The sequence below is a fragment of the Oncorhynchus clarkii genome, chromosome 23 (assembly GCF_045791955.1).
Source record: "Oncorhynchus clarkii lewisi isolate Uvic-CL-2024 chromosome 23, UVic_Ocla_1.0, whole genome shotgun sequence".
NCBI classification, from domain to species: domain Eukaryota; kingdom Metazoa; phylum Chordata; class Actinopteri; order Salmoniformes; family Salmonidae; genus Oncorhynchus; species Oncorhynchus clarkii.
In genome coordinates, this window is record NC_092169.1 from 3,319,966 (window position 1) to 3,340,000 (window position 20,035).

The window sequence follows — 20,035 nt, forward strand, 5'->3', positions numbered from 1 at the left end:
GACTAGATGTACAGTAGCTAACAAAGTGTAAATTGACTGGTCTGGCTAAGTTCTCCAAGTGTTCAGGTGAAGGAGCAGCTACTCCAGGAATCCACTAAGGCGAAGCCTTGCTTCACAACTCATGAACCCGATGCAGTAAAAGACACTTACATGATTCTGTCATTTCATTTCAGGTCTGTATCAGCAAATCAGCAAAAAATGACCCCTCCTGTCTCAGCCTCCAGTATTTATGCTGCAGTAGTTTATGTGTCGGGGGCTAGGGTCAGTTTGTTATATCTGGAGTATTTCTCCTGTTCTATTCGGTGTCCTGTGTGAATTTAAGTGTGCTCTCTCTAATTCTCTATTTCTCTCTTTCTCTAATTCTCTCTTTCTCTCTTTCTTAGGACCATGCCTCAGGACTACCTGACATGATGAATCCTTGCTGTCCCCAGTCCACCTGGCCGTGCTGCTGATCCAGTTTCAACTGTTCTGCCTTATTATTATTGGGCCATGCTGGTCATTTATGAACATTTGAACATCTTGGCCATGTTCTGTTATAATCTCCACCCGGCACAGCCAGAAGAGGACTGGCCACCCCACATAGCCTGGTTCCTCTCTAGGTTTCTTCCTAGGTTTTGGCCTTTCTAGGGAGTTTTTCCTAGCCATCGTGCTTCTACACCTGCATTGCTTGCTGTTTGCGGTTTTAGGCTGGGTTTCTGTACAACACTTTGAGATATCAGCTGATGTACGAAGGGCTTTATAAATACATTAGATTTGATTTGATTTGAAATCCCCACAAATGAAATGTTAACGAAAACATAAACGTGAAGATATACAGTTGCGGCCAAAAATATTGGCACTTTTCTTAAGTAATTCCCTATTCCTTCTTAATTAAATAAGATGAAATTGAATAAAAAGGTTTGAATTTTCAACATTGCAGAAACCAATTACATTTTGTCAATTTGAGTTTGCTGTTTTAATTGAGAAAATAAAGACAAATGGCATGGACAACATTATTGGCACTACGAGCTATTACTTGTTTACACAGCCCTTGGCTAAGATAACTGCAGAAAGCTTCTCGCTGCAGCTTTCTACTGACAATTTGGCCCACCTTTCAGCAGCAATCTGCTATAATTCTTCCATATTTGAGGGCTGCCCTCTACCAATTGCTGTTTTCAGATCCCACCATAGGTTTGGATGTGATTCAGATCTAGAGTCTTTGCTGGCCACTCCAGAACAGTCCAAGCATCTCTTAACCCTTCCTGGGTGCTTTTTATTGTGTGTTTGGGTCGTTGTCCTGCTGAAAGACCCATCTTTGACTGTAGGGAGGGTGTTCTTTTCATTGAATGCCTTATTTGGTCGGATCTACATTGCTAAAGAGCTCCAATTTTGTTTAATTGACCCACAGAACATTTCCCCCAAGATTTGGTTTTTGAGAGTTTCAATAAGGCTTTCGTGTGTCTCCTTCAGCAGTGGGGTCTTCCTATGTTTACCAACGACCAAATGAAGCATTCAAAGAATAGAACACCCTCCCTACAATCAATTATGGGGGAGGTTTAATATTGCTGTTGGGTTGCTTTGTTGCCTCTGGTATTGGAGGTTTTGAATGTATGCAAGACATAATGAAATCAGCAGATAATCAAGGTGTTTTGGAGTGCAATGTTCAAACCAGTTTCCAAATACTGTCTCTGTTGAAGGTTGTGGGTCTTCCAGTAGGACAACAACCCCTAACGCACATAAAAAAAAACACCCTGTAATGGTTCAAGAATAAACACTGGAGTGGCCAGTGAAACGTCTAAATCTGAATCCATCCATACCCTATGGCGAGAGCAGAAAGCATCAGTTGGTGGAGGGTAGTTTGCTGCTGAATAGTGGGCCCAAATTGGCAAAATTGTAAACTTAAGTTCACAAAAATAAAATTGGTTCTGCAATGTTGAATTTCAACTTAGTAATAGGGAATTATGGAAGAAAAATACAAATTTATTTTGACGCAACTGTATAATCGAAGCAGTAATGAACTTGTGATCATTGCAAAAGAATTTGTCAGCTCAAATCAAAGTTTATTTGTCACCTGCGCCGACTTTCCAGTGAAATGCTTACTTACAGGCTCTAACCAATAGTGCAAAAAAGGTATTAGGTGAACAATATGAAAGTAAAGAAATAAAACAACAGTAAAAAGACAGGCTATATACAGTAGCGAGGCTATAAAAGTAGCGAGGCTACATACAGCCACCAGTCAGGCTGATTGAGGTAGTATGTACATGTAGATATGGTTAAAGTGACTATGCATATATGATGAACAGAGAGTAGAAGTAGTGTAAAAGAGGGGTGGGGGGGGGTAGCCATTTGATTACCTGTTCAGGAGTCTTATGGCTTGGCGGGAAAAACTGTTGAGAAGCCTTTTTGTCCTGGACATGGCACTCCGGTACAGCTTGCCGTGCGGTAGTAGAGAGAACAGTCTATGACTGGGGTGGCTGGGGTCTTTGACAATTTTTGGGGCCTTCCTCAGACACCGCCTGGTGTAGAGGTCCTGGATGGCAGGCAGCTTAGCCCCAGTGATGTACTGGGCCGTACGCACTACCCTCTGTAGTGCCTTGCGGTCAGAGGCCGAGCAATTGCCGTACCAGGCAGTGATGCAACCAGTGATGCAACCAGGATGCTCTCGATGTTGTAGCTGTAGAACCTTTTGAGGATCTCAGGACCCATGCCAAATCTTTTTAGTTTCCTGAGGGGGAATAGGCTTTGCTGTGCCCTCTTCACGACTGTCTTGGTGTGTTTGGACCATTCTAGTGTGTTGTCAATATGGACACCAAGAAACTTGAAGCTCTCCACCTACTCCAATACACTCAACTACTATATGAGTGTATGTAAACATCTAACCCACTGGGAATGTGATGAAAGAAAGAAATGCTGAAAGAAATAATTCTCTCTACTATTATTCTGACATTTCACAATATCACAATACAGTGGTGATCCTAACTGACCTAAGACAGGGAATTTTTACTAGGATTAAATGTCAGGAATTGTGAAAAACTGAGTTAAAAACGTATTTGGCTAAGGTGTACTTAAACTTCCGACTTCAATTGTATATCCACTCCCTACAGTACATATGATGATTGACACATCTCTTGCTCAATGCTGTTGATGTGTTGACTTCAATGCCTTCCTATGTTGAATAGCACTATCAAAGATGTACAGAAGCTGGCGTAACACTTTACTTAAAGTGGGCATACATTAGACATGTAGAAGACCTTAATGAAACAAGTTATAACACCCAATATTGAGTGTTGCAATATCATTCATAACAACCTTAGTAACACATTCATTCAAAATCCTTCATAACATTTTTTTTCAAAATAAAAGAGGAAAAATTCCTCTTCAAGTAAAGTAGTACCGTGTGTTTTACATTACCCAAAACTTTTGTCGTAGAATATTTGGCCTTGGTGCGGCTGGCTTCCGGGTTGGATGCGCGCTGTGTTAAGAAGCAGTGCGGCTTGGTTGGGTTGTGTATCGGAGGACGCATGACTTTCAACCTTCGCCTCTCCCGAGCCCGTACGGGAGTTGTAGCGATGAGACAAGATACTAGCTACTACAACAATTGGATACCACGAAATTGGGGAGAAAAAGGGGTAAAATTAAAAATAAATAAAAAAAGCTCAGCTGGCACAGACATTTCCCAGATGTCTAAGTGGATGGAATCGGTCAAGTTGGTGGAAGCATGCAGAGGGAGAATTCCGCGCTATGGTCATTGTGGTTACCATCCAGCACCTAAGACTTTCTCTGCTGCCCCTGTAAAGGATGCAGCCATCAATGCCCTTGCCTGCAGCTGTAGTGCATGTGTTATCATTATTATTCATTTTAACTCTGTATCTTTGGGAAGGGCTCATAAATAAGCATTTCATTGTAAAGTATACACCTGTTGTATTCGGCGCATATGACAGATAACATTTTATTTAAAGTTTCCGAGTAACTTTACACCCTTAAGAAAAAGTGCGTATGGAGGAGTATATCCCTGCATCCTTTATGTCAACCTGGATGTTTTTGACATTGGCTAACATTACTATGTTTATGTAGTACTCATAAACATGTTATGCGGTCCTTGATAAAGTTCCTTACACTGTTGTATCCCAGACTTCACCATACATGATCCCTTATACAACTACAAACATGACATACAGTAACAGACTAGACCTTTTCTCTCAACAACATGGCCTCTTGCTCCAAGGGAGGGTGAACGTGCATGTTGTTCAGGGCAGTAGCTCATTGGTTTTGTCAGCATGTGTAAACAAATGTTCCCATTGTCCTTGATGACTGTCCATGATAACAACAGCTTACAACTTCACCCCACTGATTGGTACTATACTCATGAGTTTGGTGTCTGAACCTCTACCGTTGGCTTGCATACAAATTCCCTTCCAGATCAATTATGAGAGTGTGAAGATTGAACAGGAGAAAAGTTCCACAAAGTGCTGTGTTTGATGCTCGGACATTGATCAGATATAAGCCGTACAGAAATTCCTTTAGTTCAGCAAACTATGACAATGCATTAAAATATTTTATATTCTCCCCAGATAAGTATTTCTCGAGGTCTGTGCCACTGTAACAAGCTATACGGGCACAGGGCGAGACCCAGATGCAGATGGTTTGAGTCTCTGATATTTATTATAATCCAAAAAGCAGGCAAGAGAATGGTCGTGAACAGGCATAAGATCATAAACAAGGTCAGAGTCCAGGAGGTACAGTGTGGCAGGCAGGCTCGAGGTCAGGGCAGGCAGTATGGTCAGGCAGGCGGGTTCAGAGTCAAGTCAGGCAAGGGTCAAAACCGGGAGGGCTATCAAAAGAGAGATAAGAAAAAGCAAGAAGCACGGAAAAACACGCTGGTTGACTTGACAAGACAAGACGAACTGGCAACAGACAAACAGAGAACACTGGAATAAATACCCAGGGACTAATGGGGAAAACGGGTGACACCTGAAGGTGGGTGGAGACAATCACAAAGACAGGTGAAACAGATCAGGGCGTGACACAAGCGAAAGCTCTAATAGCATGTACAGGTGTGTGTATTCATTGCAGTATGTTTGTGCAGTAAACATACTGTATGTTTAAGTGATTGTGGGATGTGGGTTACCCTCTCATCCCTGCTTTGTTGCAACAATATAATTATGTTCTCAGAATTGCTTCCTAATTGGGCAAAGAAACACAAAATGAAACATCTGCATGAGGTTTTCTATTAAGGTAATTGTGTTGCTAAGCAGAAGACAATAATATGTGTGAATATACTAATATTAGGCAAGCTAAATAAACAACGGTTACAGTGTTTGGTAAGTAGCATAGTGTAACAATGAGTAATCACAATATTTGTTACACTGTACATACAAGATTAATTACCCAGTAATAACAACACTGAAGTCTGAACACGAAGCATTACTGGACTGGAGGTGTTAGTATCTATTAATATTAGTGATGGGCCAGCGGCAGTCTTTTTCGAGGTGACGTGTTGCATGTCATCCATGGGCTATGGTTCTAAGACCCTGTCAGCACCTTCAGAGAACATGATTGGTAATAATGGATGCCATTTCGCTGTGGGGTGGGAGAATGTCATTCATTAATTGGCTAAATACCTATAATGGTTTTTAAAAGGTAGTCATGATGAATCAGGAAAGGTCACAATGAACCTCCCATAACATAATTTATTTGTCCTCAGCAACATGAGCACTGAAGAGTTATTGCTGCAGACCAGGTTAAAAGGTCACATTCTTTTCTATTCCATGTATAATTCTCTGACCATTGTGGACAGCTACACAGACCTGGCAAAATGCTTGCTTTTTGTGCCTGGAATTGTGTTTTGCAAAAACACTTTTTTTTACCATTTGAACTGAAAACTATTAACATAAATGACTGAATTGTTTCCCAGAAATGATTTGATATGGCTCTACTGGGCCTTTAATACATTTATGATGCTGTAGTTCCCTCTGGTTTTTGTCACTTGAAGAATGTGTTGTCTTGATGCAGCTTTGAGTAAGTTTAACTGGCATTGTTTCTATTTACCATGCAAACTGGGCCCACCAAGCTGTGTTCCAGCACCCCACGACCCCACACAACAATCAGAAGACTAGACCGTGTGACAACGTGGGCGGTGCCTTTGTTAGTGACAGCTCAACACCATCTCTCCGCAGCACTAATTCTCAGACACATCTACAATTCCTGCCCTCTCCCAGGAGATAGTCATCAAAAAAGGGGCCATGTGTGCAGAGCACCAAGGCTTGGCACGCAGCTTCTTTTCATCTTCTGTTCAGCACAGACAGAGAGAGGGGCAAATGTGGAGAGATAATGAGGTGCCGTTTGGATGAGTTATGAAACGTTTTCACTGCACAAAAAAAAGTTGACTCGAATCTTTGGCAGACAGACCCTCATTTCAACATGAAACGCTTGTTAACGGAAGAAGTTCCTCTTACTTGATCCAAAGTTCAAACGTTTTGATGTTATCTAACTGATTCTTTTTTGTTTAAAAGCCAAAAGCGAGCTAATTCATATTGTACAAGATCTACTGTATTCTGTACAAGTTATTCATACCCAATTAAATTGCAGACTCAAAGGAGACACAAGGCTTTTGTATGGTAAACATATGTCTCCTCATATATGCATTGGACTAGTAATATTTTTTCTTAACTGACTTTCCTAGTTAAATAAAGGTTAAAAAAAGGCCCCCAAAATTGTCAAAGACCCCAACCACCCCAGTCATAGACTGTTCTCTCTGCTACCGCATGGCAAGCGGTACCGGAGATCCAAGTCTAGGGCCAGAAGGCTTCTCAACAGCTTCTACCCCCAAGCCGTAAAACTCCTGAACAGGTAATCAAATGGCTACCCGGACTATTTGCATTTCTCCCGCCCATCCCTTAGCTTTTTTTCTGAAACACTGGTGGCGACTGAACTTTGTTATTGTTTCAACTGCGGATTTCCCCTTTATAGATGTTCCAAGAAGATGTCAGTCGTCTCAGATGACTGTAATGATGATTCAAATTAAAAACGGGCCTTATACAGGCCATGCAGCCATTTCATCTGCAGTTGAAACAACAACAAAGCGATCACACTGCCACTGTTAAATGTTTTATTTAATTTTTGCTGAGAAATTGGCCTGGAGAAATGTAACTAAATTCATAAGTTTAGTTTATACCTGGTGCTAACATGCGTCCTTTTCTTGATCTTGTCCACATTCTGATTGCGCCCACATTTTCAGAAATGCGTCTACACATGGTATAAAAATTGGGTAACCATTCATTTTACAGCCCGTTAATTAGTATGTAATTACTAGGTAAAGACATAGTAACTAAAACGAAATTCGTAGTAACCATTTAGTCTTGAACATACTAACTAGGAACCAAGGAAGCAAGTACTAAAGTGTGGTGGAGTGTGGTGTCAAAAAAACAGAGCATCTCTTTATTACGGCCAGACCTCTCCCCATCTTTACAACCATTGAATCTATATGTTTTGACCATGACATTTACAATCTAAAGTAACGCCAAGTAACATAGTCTCCACAATTTATTCAACAGCAACACCATTCATTACCAGATTCAGCTGAGGTCTAAAACTTAAGGAATGATCTGTACCAAATACAAGTTTTAGAGATGTTCAGGAAAAAAATGTCATTTCATAAAAATGAGGATTTGTATGATCTATGGAAAATGTTTTACCTACCTACTTCTACTTATTAGTGTGCTCGCTAAAAGCCTTTTTATTATTTGTTTTACTCCGCCACTTGTAGCGGCAAAACAGTAAAAGCTACCAACACCAAAAACTACATTAAAACTTCCAGACTGGCACTGGTCATGGTACGTGAGGGGAAAAAACATGTTGATACTACTGTACTTATACTGTACACTTCAAACTAAGTGGAATGTAGCTAAGCAGAGGCAAAATCCTAGCGGAACACCTGGTTCAGTCTACTTACCACCAGACACTGGGGTATGAATTCACCTTTCAAATAACCTTATTAAACACAAGGCCAAATCTACACTGGAGTTGCTTACCAAGAAGACAGTGAATGTTCCTGAGTGGACGAGTTACAGTTTTTACTTAAATCTGCTTGAAAATCTATGGCAAGACCTGAAACATGTTTGACTCAGGCGTGTGAATACTTGAGTCAATACATATGTAAATGGGGCAGATCTGTATTTCATTTTCAACGCATTTGCAACAATTTCTAAAAACATGTTTTCACTTTGTCATTATGGTATTGTGTGTCGATGGGTGAGAAAAAAACTAAATTTAATCAATTTTTTATTCCGGCTGTAACACAACAAAATGTGGGAAAAAAAGTAAGGGGATTGAATATAACTTGGGAATTCAAGCTGTCCAGGCCCTGAGGCCTATCCAGGCCCTGAAGCCTATCCAGGCCCTGAGGCAGCAAAGCAACCCCAAGCCATGATGTCCCTCCAACATACTTTACAGTTGGGATTACATTTTGATGTTGGTGTGCTGTGCCTTTTTTCTCTCCACACAACCCAGTGGTGCTGTGGAACATCTAGGTGCGCTTTTTCAAACTTCAGACAGCAGTGGCTTCTTCCGTGGTGTCCTCCCATGAACACCATTCTTGTTTAGTGTTTTACGTATCGTAGACTCGTCAACAGAGATGTTAGCATGTTCCAGAGATTTCTGTATGTCTTAAGCTGACACTCTAGGATTCCTCTTAACCTCATTGAGCATTCTGCGCTGTGCTCTTGCAGTCATCTTTGCAGGATGGCCACTCCTAGGGAGAGTAGCAACAGTGCTGAATTTTCTCCATTTATAGACAATTTGTCTTACCGTGGACTGATGAACATCAAGGCTTTTAGAGATACTTTTGTAACCATTTTCAGCTTTATGCAAGTCAACAATTCTTAATCTTAGGTCTTCTGAGATCTCTTTTGTTCGAGGCATGGTTCACATCAGGAAATGGTTCTTGTAAATAGCAAACTCAAATTTTGTGTTTTTAATAGGGCAAGGCAGCTCTAACCAACATCTCGAATCTCATCTCTGGAATGACCTGGAGTTTTGCATAAATTGGTCATCAAATTTGATCTGATCTTCATCTAAGTCACAACAATAGATAAACATAGTGTGCTTAAACTAATAACGCACAAATGATTGTATTTTGTCTATATTGAATACATCATTCAAACATTCACAGTGTAGGTTGGAAAAAGTATGTGAACCCCTAGGCTAATGACTTCCCCAAAAGCTTATTGGAGTCAGGAGTCAGCTAACCTGGAGTCCAATCAATAAGGGTTCACATACTTTTTCTTGCCAATGTACCTGCATTTGTCCAATAGAAACTCTCATTTGCAACAGTTGGACTAAACATTACACCCTAGATCAGCTAGATGCAGGCAAGAATGTGAACGGCGGAATTAAATGTGTCACTGGCTGTCAGGTCAAATTTTTCTCTCGACCTGTTATGCACCTACGTTGTGTAAACTTTCATTCATTCATCGGCTAGGTTGTAGCAACCTCATGATGGGTATAGGGAAAATGTGAGTATCATGAAGTAGCCTAAACCTACTGCTGTTACATTAAACTGGGTGAATGGAATATGAATGACAGTCATCCAATATGCTGTAATAGAAATAAGGCCATGCTCATGAGAAGGGAAAAAAATCATATTCCCTCATCTTAAAAGGCACCGACCGCCACTGGTCTGGACACAGAGAGCGAGCAAGGCAGACCAGATTTTCAGAAGGCAATGCTACAAGGATCCAGACCAGATATAAATGTGGACAAACAGAATGTGACATGAATGTGGATAAGAGTTTCACATAGACGAAGCAAGGATGGGAAAGTCAGGCACAAATCTTTTCCACTAAAAGCCTTCCCGGGAAACAGAAAACTGAAACAACTGAAGCTTTTAATCAAACAACTGTCTCCCTGTGTACTGCACAACCTTTGGTTTAGACTCAGATCAGACAGATGGGAGGTACTCACAGGATAAAATAAATAAATAAAAAAATACAGGATTTTAGAAACAATGTGAGTAAAGGTTTGAAATGGTAATTGGACTCCACTGACAGCTCTGACTGCCGACTCCTGCAATGAGTTAACATGACTGATTCCCTCATACAGTTTTACTCAATAAAACCTCTAGGGCTCATCTCAGTGGATCTGGGAGGTATCAATGATTCAATATAAGGGGGATTTAGATGCTTGTTATTAAGTGTTTTGAATTGAGTACACTCTTAGAAAAAAAGGTGATTTGGCTGGACCCATAGGAGGACCCTTTTTTGGTTCCAGCAGGTAGAACCCATTTTGGGCTCCATGTAGAACCCTCTGTAGAAAGGATTCTACATGGAACCCAAAAGGGTTTTTACCTGCCATCAAAAAGGATTCTTCAAAGGTGTATCCTATGGGGACAGCCAAATAACTCTTTAAGGTTCTTAGAGTGTAGTCTGAGGACCTTGGGTCAATTTGCTGTTTGTTTGGAAGCAAACGAGAGTAGTTGGTTGGGGATAGCTTGGCTAAGACAGGTTGAACATTCAGCAGCCACCTCTCGTTGAATAACAGAGAAACTACTCACTAAATCCGGCATGTAATCCAATGTGTGTTCTAGAGCAGCGCTGCCCTGTAAGGCACCTTACATTGAATCCCGTACTGAGCCATGCTCATAGCGAACACACATTTTTGTGGAAAACAAAGTATGTGTTAATAAAAGCAGTTAATAAAAGCAATTAAGGTTTACTCTAAAACTAGATAGTTAGAATGATCCAATCAATACCTAACAAAACTACTAATGATAGCTTTAGTAGCCTAGCTAGCTAGCTAGCTAACATGCTAGCTAGGTTAAAGCAACCATGTAGCCAGCAGCTACAGTAATGATAATAATTTAGACACACTGAATAAATGTGATTGGCACAGGACAAAGAGGATGAAATGATCTGCTGCTGCCAAGGCCAAGGGTCATTGAAGATCCTGAAAATGTTAGTCTTCCAGTTTGTTAGTCCAGTAATGTTGGTATGTTATTTCTATTTCCACTGCTGATTATTCACAAATGTTTGTGGCACAAATGTCACTGTCAGAGCAGGTCATAGACAATTTGAACACATTTGTCCAACCATAACAGATGAATGGCTAATGCAGAAAAAGAGCAGTGATGGATTCTGGCACCACCATAGCTTACAGAAATACATAGACAGGCAGCCATCATGGCATCAGTTTTTTTTTTCGACACGCTACTGCAAAGTGACACCTACTTCTACTGTATGAATTGGTCATGTATGTTTGGTTAGAATATAGTTCAAAAAACATGAGCTGGCGCACACCCGGGAAAAATAGTTTGTGTGGAGTTGCTGACTAATGGCGAATAAAGTATAAACTATCAAAATAAAGAAAGTAGCACACTCCATGTATATACTCCCAGCAATTTAATGGGTATTTACCAACGTTTCGGCATCACTGTGCCTTTCTCAAGGGAATAGAGTGCAATAGAATGAGTGACAGTCAATCAAATCTACTTCATGAAAAGGGGGATATTATTTTCAATTACAATTTTAAAAGTAGTTTATTTATTTATTGAATTTATTTATTTGACTTGCAATCAGTTCCTACAGAGAGCGCCAGGGAACCAACCTCTGGTAGGCCAGATGGAGCCCAGGACAACAACACATGGTTAGTGGTTTTATGAATTACACATAAAACATATCATATTCAGAATGAATAATCACAAGGTTTGTGCTAGTTTGAAAGGGTTTGATTCACCTTAAGCAGTAGTATTTCCAATTCACATGACCCGACAAGAAAACCCCCAGGCCTATAGTTATAGTACAGATGAAAAGGGAAGCTATCTATAATAATAATAATAATAATAATAATATTTTGTTATAGACTACGAATAGGACGCAGAGTTTTACCTGACCATGTTTCAGGAAAAACTCCAGGCCTTTCCATGAAATGATTAGACGTTATGTCTGTCAAGCCCAGATCTGTTTCACCTGTCCCTGTGATTGTCTCCCCAGGAAATGGATTATTCTAAAGCAGGCTTAACGTAATCTTGTCTGCCAACACAGGCACAGCACAAACACACAGTTCATCACACACTTGATGAGTACAGTAGCTGCAGCCAGCAGACCTGTGAATCAGCATCAGCCTAAGTGTCTTTGATATTAGGACCAAAGGGCCTGCCATGCCAAATAGTGTCCCCCGGCCAAATAGTGTCCCCTTCTACATCACAATGGGATTCGATGAATTCTAGCTTCTGTTGCTAGGGCTGTTGCTAGAACTTGCAACATTCTGACCGGATTACGTAATGAACCAAAGCCTCCGTTGCAATGCTGGTTGCTTGGTTACCTTTAAGCTGTATTTTATGGTGACATTGCTCGCTACTTATGAAAGCACCACTGATCTCGACAAGGGGTGCAACTTTGATAGGGGTGCAGAGAAATTCACAATTCAGGGTAACGTTAAGCGGGTAATTTCTATTACTGTCACTGTTTGATAACTGGAAGGATTCATGTACAACCATTTAACAACAAAAAATTAATCTAGCTAACGTAAATTGGTCATCTACATGTTACTAGCTATACATTTAGTTATATGTCTGTCACATTGAGGTATCTAGCTACTGTGTAAGTTAACCCTGATCAATCAAAGGAATAGGTGTAAACAATTATGGTAACTCCAACTGCCCTTAACTAGGTGTCTTCGTTAGACACAGAGACCCATACAGAAAGAGAGTGGAAGAAAGTGAGAAATAAAGTGACAGGTGGGAAAAGAGTGAAAGACAGAGATAGAGATGAAGAGTGAGTGAAACAGAAAGAGAAAGACATCCGTGCAAATTGACTTAGACTTTAGTATTTCAACAACTCTTCCAACTTGTTAGGCAATCACATGTGCCTGCGGGGGAAGGATGGCCAGACAAACAGGAGGGTGATTTTCACTAAGGAGGAAAAGGAGACCGTGCTGACAGAGATGCATGCTGGACATTTCGGAGTGAAGCGAATGATTGCCAAAATCATCCTACGCTTCTTCTGGCATGGGATTGTCAAGGATGTGGACAGCTGGGCAATTGAAATAACCTTTTGTTTATCAATCGCTATTATATCAGAAATCATTATGATTTTGATGAATGTCATTTCAGAGTGCACACAGTGTCTGATGTGGGTGGAGGCAATACCTTTTAAGGTCAGTAAAGGTTAAGGTCAGTAAAACGATTTTCATGTTGATACCCATCAAGGACAACCTCCAAAGCGATGATGGACATCTTTAACACTCATTGTGCTCCTGAGGTAACCTTGAGTGATCGAGGTTGTGAACTCTGGAACAAGGTAATAACATTATAGGCTATATTCTGTCACCAACTATAAAAACAACAAAGTTTATTTACTGATGTGCGATTTTCTTTAGACCAACAAAGCCTTGTTCGAGGACTGGGGGGTGAAGCACCGGGTCTCCTCTGCATATCATCCACAGACCAACGATTTGTTTTGTTTTTTTACTATTAGTTTTTATCGTTTTCCATGGTACATAATCAGACAGATTTCAATATCTTATATCATCAATATATATCCCTTTCCTTCCCCCTCCTCCAGGTTTGGATGACCAGGACCACCTGAAGGTAATTCTCTTTGCACACAACAGCAGTGTCCAGGCCTCCACCAAGTACTCGCCTTACAACCTGCTGTACGGACGGGAGCCGCAGCTGTTGACTGAGGTGAATAATGCAATTGTGTATACAATTATATTAAATTTGTGATTGACTTATTGTGTTATTGTTTGTCTATTGCTATTTTTGAATAACATACTTTCTGACCACTGAAACTCCACCTGATGTGGTGGAAGTTATCGAACCAGATCAGAATGCCTTCGAGGACCACGCTCAGGCACTGACTGAGAAGGACGTGGAGGTTTTTGACCAGGTAAAAATTATTGTCTGCTGTTAATTTATTTTCTGGCCCTCCAATAGATATCTAAGAGATGTAATAATATGAAATATATTTGAATTTATTTCTGTTATCAATCAAGGTGAGAAAGAACATCAACAAGGTGCAGGAGAAACAAAAGGAGAGCTCCAGAGGCGAATTACTTGGTTTGGAAGAAGGACAAAAAGGAAGGCGAGACCTGAGAAACCTCACTGCTCTTTTGCTCCTAGCTGGGGTCATCATCCGTTAACTTCTCTAGGGTAGGGGGCACTATTTTCACCTCCGGATGAAAAGCGTGCCCAAATTAAACTGCCTGCTACTCAGGCCCATAAGCTAGGATATGCATATTATTAGTAGATTTGGATAGAAAATACTCTGTTTGAATGATGTCTGTGAGTATAACAGAACTCATATGGCAGGCGAAAACCTGAGAAAAATCCAACCAGGAAGTTGGAAATCTGAGATTTGTAGGTTTTCAAGTCTTTACCTATCCAATATACAGTGTAAATGGGGTCAGATTGCACTTCCTACGGCTTCCACTAGATGGCAACAGTCTTTAGAACTTTGTTTCAGGCTTCTACTATGAAGGGGGAAGAAGGGGGAAGAGCTTTTTGAACAAGGTGTCTGGCAGAATGCCATTAGTTTAGTCACGCACGCGGCCGTGAGCACAAGCTCTGTTCCTTTTCATTTCTAAAGACAAAGGAATTGTCCGGTTGGAATATTATTGAAGATTTATGATAAAAACATCCTAAAGATTGATTCTATACATCGTTTGACATGTTTCTACAAACTGTAATATAACTTTTTGGACTTTTCATCTAGACTTTGTGCTCGCGCCTTGTGCATTTTGATTACAGGACTAAACGCGTGAACAAAAAGGAGGTATATGGACATAAATTATGGACTTTATCGAACAAAACAAACATTTGTTGTCTAACATGGAGACCTGGGAGTGCCATCAGATGAAGATCATCAAAGGTAAGTGATTAATCTTAACACTATTTCTGACTTTTGTAACACCTCTCCTTGGTAGGAAAATGGCTGTATGGTTTTCTGTGGCTAGGCGCTGACCTAACATAATCGCATGGTGTGCTTTCGCAGTAAAGCATTTTTTAAATCGGTTGGATTTACAAGAAGTTTATCTTTAAAATGGTGTATAATACTTCTATGTTTGAGGAATTTTAATTATGGGATTTCTGTTGATTTGAATTTGGCACCCTGCAATTTCACTGGCTGTTGTCGAGGTGGGACACTACCGTCCCACTGGTACCAGAGAGATACCAGTGGGACAGATAATAAATATTTGAATTTGCACTGAAAATAACCTGAAGCTAGTTTTAGTTTGCCTAACACTGACATTTTCCTCTATGTCTTCATAAGGGTTACCTCGTTGGAAGCCAACATTCTTCTCCAGTTGGAGCAGTTGGACGGTCAATCCACTGAAAGCCCTGACTCCTTACACCTCGGTGAAGCCCATGAGACAAAGTATGTTAAGCTTTGGTCGACATTTGAGAAAGCAAGAAATGGTAGTAATGCTGAGCTCATAAAAATGTACTTCTTCAATTTACCTCTCCAAATTACTTTAGGACCGGCAACTGTCCGGCAGCACCTGATCAAGCATCTCTTGATTCAGCCTCTTTTCTCTCTCCTCATCCTTTAACTCTTTCTCTCCTCTCTCTCCAGATGAAATTCTGCATCCATCCCCTCCTCCATCTCATTACATAATCTAAAGCTACTGTTATTGTTATGTTGTCATTATCTGCTAATACAGTTTGCTAGCCGTATCATACTGGGCATATAATATGTGAGATACGCAGATGAACTAAAAACCACTAGCACTGCAAACAAAGAAGCAGCAGTGCCTGGACTTCACAGTCTCCCTCTTCAAGTCCCCCTTCCAAGACTGCCTGTTAAGAACAAGTGACAGGCAGAACCTCCCAATCACACAGCACCCACCTCTTTATTCCACACACCAGAATTAAGTATTTCAGTCTGATTGCCATGTGAGTGTACAAAAAAGTATCTGTGAAAATAAATGAATGACACAACTGTACCAAAAAAAAACGTTTAATGTATTAAAATCTTAAATATTGCCAGGTTGGTTTTCACAGCCGTTTCATAAGGTGTTATTATTGTAAGTTGTAAGGTATCCTTTGATGGTATAATTTTGTTCCACATTTGTTCTTGTTGTATCCTAGGATCCTTGTTGTATCCTACAATAGATACATATATATTAAACCGCAAAGGTGTACCAATGGGCTATGCGAGATAGAAAAAAGTTAATCAAAGAGGACTACTGAAATTTCAGTGTAGACAAGGGAAAGGCAGGTTAAAATAAAGACATGGCAGCCAGACAACCCAGTGTATGAATCAAACGGATTTGCATATGAATGGAGTGGAAGTTAGCTGACTTCCTGATCTGCAAGGTAAGTAACTTTAATGTGTCAAGCAGATTACACGTTTTTTTTCGCCATTTCCGAAACATAGCAACATTTAAGACATGGATTTCATGTTGTAATGTTAACAAAGTACCAAAAAGTTATTTGAATTAACGTTTTCATTTTATTAGCTAAACAAAACTTGTTTAAACAGTAAAATTGTCGCGGAAATCAGCCTTGTTGGCATAGCGATGATGAAAAGAACGTAATTTAGGCTGTAAGGATCTCTAAAATTCTAATTATTAGGTCATCACACCGTTGATATAGCAAACGGACGCTAAGTGTTTATCTAATCCCATTGTGACGTAGAGGGGGACGCTATTTGGCCAGGCCCTTGTCCCTTCACATGCATCAGTGGGAGATATCGGTCAGAGTTCACAGCTTATGAAATAGTTGAGTGTACTGTAAGCTATACAGTATTGCAGTAAGGATGATAAATATAGCTGCAAGCAACATTGACAGGGTCCTAGCAAGCAGTCCTACTTAGTCACCTGTTGGACACCATTGCAATGAAATGTGTTTCATGTTTCTCAAGATTCTACCTCAAAAAGGTAATGAGTAATGAGGTAATGAGTTATGGCCAGTACATTCTGTGCTGATAAGATTTGTCACATTTGTTCCTTATGGGGAGAGGCACCCAAGTACCACGAGACGCTTGGGATAATGTTTTTTTTTATGTGTGCATGGTTTTTCATTAACTGTGGCCCCACCTAGGGACCAATAAGTGCCATGTTTGGCACCATAGTTACTCTTGAAGGTTTCTACCATCCTGTCAAATTGTACAACTTTTTACGGATCACTTGTTGGCATATTGATCAAAAGGAAGGGGAAGTAAAAAAAAAAAGAACACTAACAAAAATAATAGGGTTCCTGCACCTTTGAGCGAGGACCCCTACCAAGGTGCCCGCATTCAGAGAATTTTACATGTTATCCTCCAGATTTCAGACATGTGTGGTTCATTTGTGCATGAAATAATCCACAGCCTGATACACAACATCCTGGAACCTGATACACAACTTCACAAAAGCTGTACAATCAGCAAGTCTGTCAAGAGAGTGCCATAGGGACGGACGCATGTTGTTTCTATGGAACAACATCTAAGGGTAAAGTATACTCCATTGCAAACACGAGTAACACAAGGTTTCTTACATCAATGGCCTTCAGATTCCACAAAGTAAATAAATGTACCTAATAACTTTATAAGAGGAATGTAAAGGGTTAACAAAATGTTGGCTGGTCCTCAGTAGCTCTGTTGGTATAGCATGGCCGCTTGCAACGCCATGATAGCAGCTTTGATTCCCGAGACCACCTTCACGTAAAACGTACACACGCATGACTGACTATAAGTCGCTTTTGATAAAAGCATCTGCTAAATGGCATATTATTATATATTAAAATGTGTTTACCAATGGCGCTCAGGCATTATTGTGCTCCTCTCTTGATGGAATTCTGAGCTGTTTTGTCTCCATTCCTGTTCAAGGTCTGCCTACAAAAGAAGCGGTGGAATGGGAGCATCTGTGAATGCGTTGGAACAACAGCTAACACAAAGTGGGCACCTTTGTCACAGACATCATACATAATATTTATAAAAAAGTTGATCCAAGATGGCGTAGCAGTCAGACGTCTTGTCGTGTCGTGTCCCTTGTATATATCGTTTTTAACATATTTTTCTTCGCATATCTTTTAAAACATTTTGCTGAACCTCTACTTCTAAATACTCTCCTGCAACCCGCCTCACCCAATGTAGCACGGATCTGCTTTTTTTCTAAAGTATTTATATTTACTTCGGATCCGGAAACCCTCAACTGAAGCTAGCCAGCTAACTACCAGCTATTCAGTCAGCAAACCATTGCTAGCGGTCATCGGCTAACCGGTCATCAGCTAACCTTTAGCTCGGAAAAGCTCTCGCCAGTTCGAACAACGCGACTCTAACCAGAGCATAACGGATCTATTATTTTTTTATCCATATTTACTTTCAATCTCTTTTCGATTTTTAATTTGATTATACCTTCCGGTAACCTGCCTCACCCAATGTGATACGGAATCGCTATTATTTTTTAAAACACATTCAAGAACCTCCAGAAGCTAACCAGCTAACTAGCTACAAGCTATTTAGTCATTGTTAGCCACTGCTAGCGGTTTTTACCTTCTGCACAGCCAGCCAGTTTTGTTTAACCTGGATAATACTCGCCAGTCTAGCTTCCCTGCCCCATCCACCGCTGCCCCCTGGACACTAATCACTTGGCTACATAGCTGATGCATGCTGGACTGTCCATTAATCACGGTACTCCATTCTGCTTGTTTATGTTTTATCTGTCGACCCCAGCCGCACTCAGGCTCTGTGTGTAGTTAATCCGACCCTCCCTGCCTAGTCAACGCCATTTTACCTGCTGTTGTTGTGCTAGCTGATTAGCTGTTGTTGTCTCACCTACTGTTTTAGCTAGCTCTCCCAATTCAACACCTGTGATTACTGTATACCTCGCTGTATGTCTCTCTCAAATGTCAATATGCCTTGTATACTGTTGTTCAGGTTAGTTATCATTGTTTTAGTTTACAATGGAGCCCCTAGTTCCACTCTTCATACCCCTGATACCTCCTTTGTCCCACCTCCCACGCATGCGGTGACCTCACCCATTACAACCAGCATGTCCAGAGATACAACCTCTCTCATCATCACCCAGTGCCTGGGCTTACCTCCGCTGTACCCGCACCCCACCATACCCGTCTGCGCATTATGCCCTGAATATATTCTACCATGCCCAGAAATCTGCTCCTTTTATTCTATGTCCCCATCGCTCTAGGCGACCAGTTTTGATAGCCTTTAGCCGCACCCTCATACTACTCCTCCTCTGTTCCGCGGGTGATGTGGAGGTAAACCCAGGCCCTGCATGTCCCCAGGCACCCTCATTTGTTGACTTCTGTGATCGAAAAAGCCTTGGTTTCATGCATGTCAACATCAGAAGCCTCCTCCCTAAGTTTGTTTTACTCACTGCTTTAGCACACTCTGCTAACCCTGATGTCCTTGCCGTGTCTGAATCCTGGCTCAGGAAGGCCACCAAAAATTCTGAGATTTCCATACCAAACTATAACATTTTCTGTCAAGATAGAACTGCCAAAGTGGGAGGAGTTGCAATCTACTGCAGAGATAGCCTGCAAAGTAATGTCATACTTTCCAGGTCCATACCCAAACAGTTCGAACTACTAATTTTAAAAATTATTCTCTCCAGAAATAAGTCTCTCACTGTTGCCGCCTGCTACCGACCCCCCTCAGCTCCCAGCTGTGCCCTGGACACCATTTGTGAATTGATCGCCCCCCCTAGCTTCGGAGTTTGTTCTGTTAGGTGACCTAAACTGGGATATGCTTAACACCCCGGCAGTCCTACAATCTAAGCTAGATGCCCTCAATCTCACACAAATCATCAAGGAACCCACCAGGTACAACCCTATATCTGTAAACAAGGGCACCCTCATAGACGTCATCCTGACCAACTGGCCCTCCAAATACCCCTCCGCTGTCTTCAACCAGGATCTCAGCGATCATTGCCTCATTGACTGTATCCGCTACGGAGCCGCAGTCAAACGACCACCCCTCATCACTGTCAAACGCTCCCTAAAACACTTCTGTGAGCAGGCCTTTCTAATCGACCTGGCCCGGGTATCCTGGAAGGACATTGACCTCATCCCGTCAATTGAGGATGCCTGGCCATTCTTTAAAAGTAACTTCCTCACTAT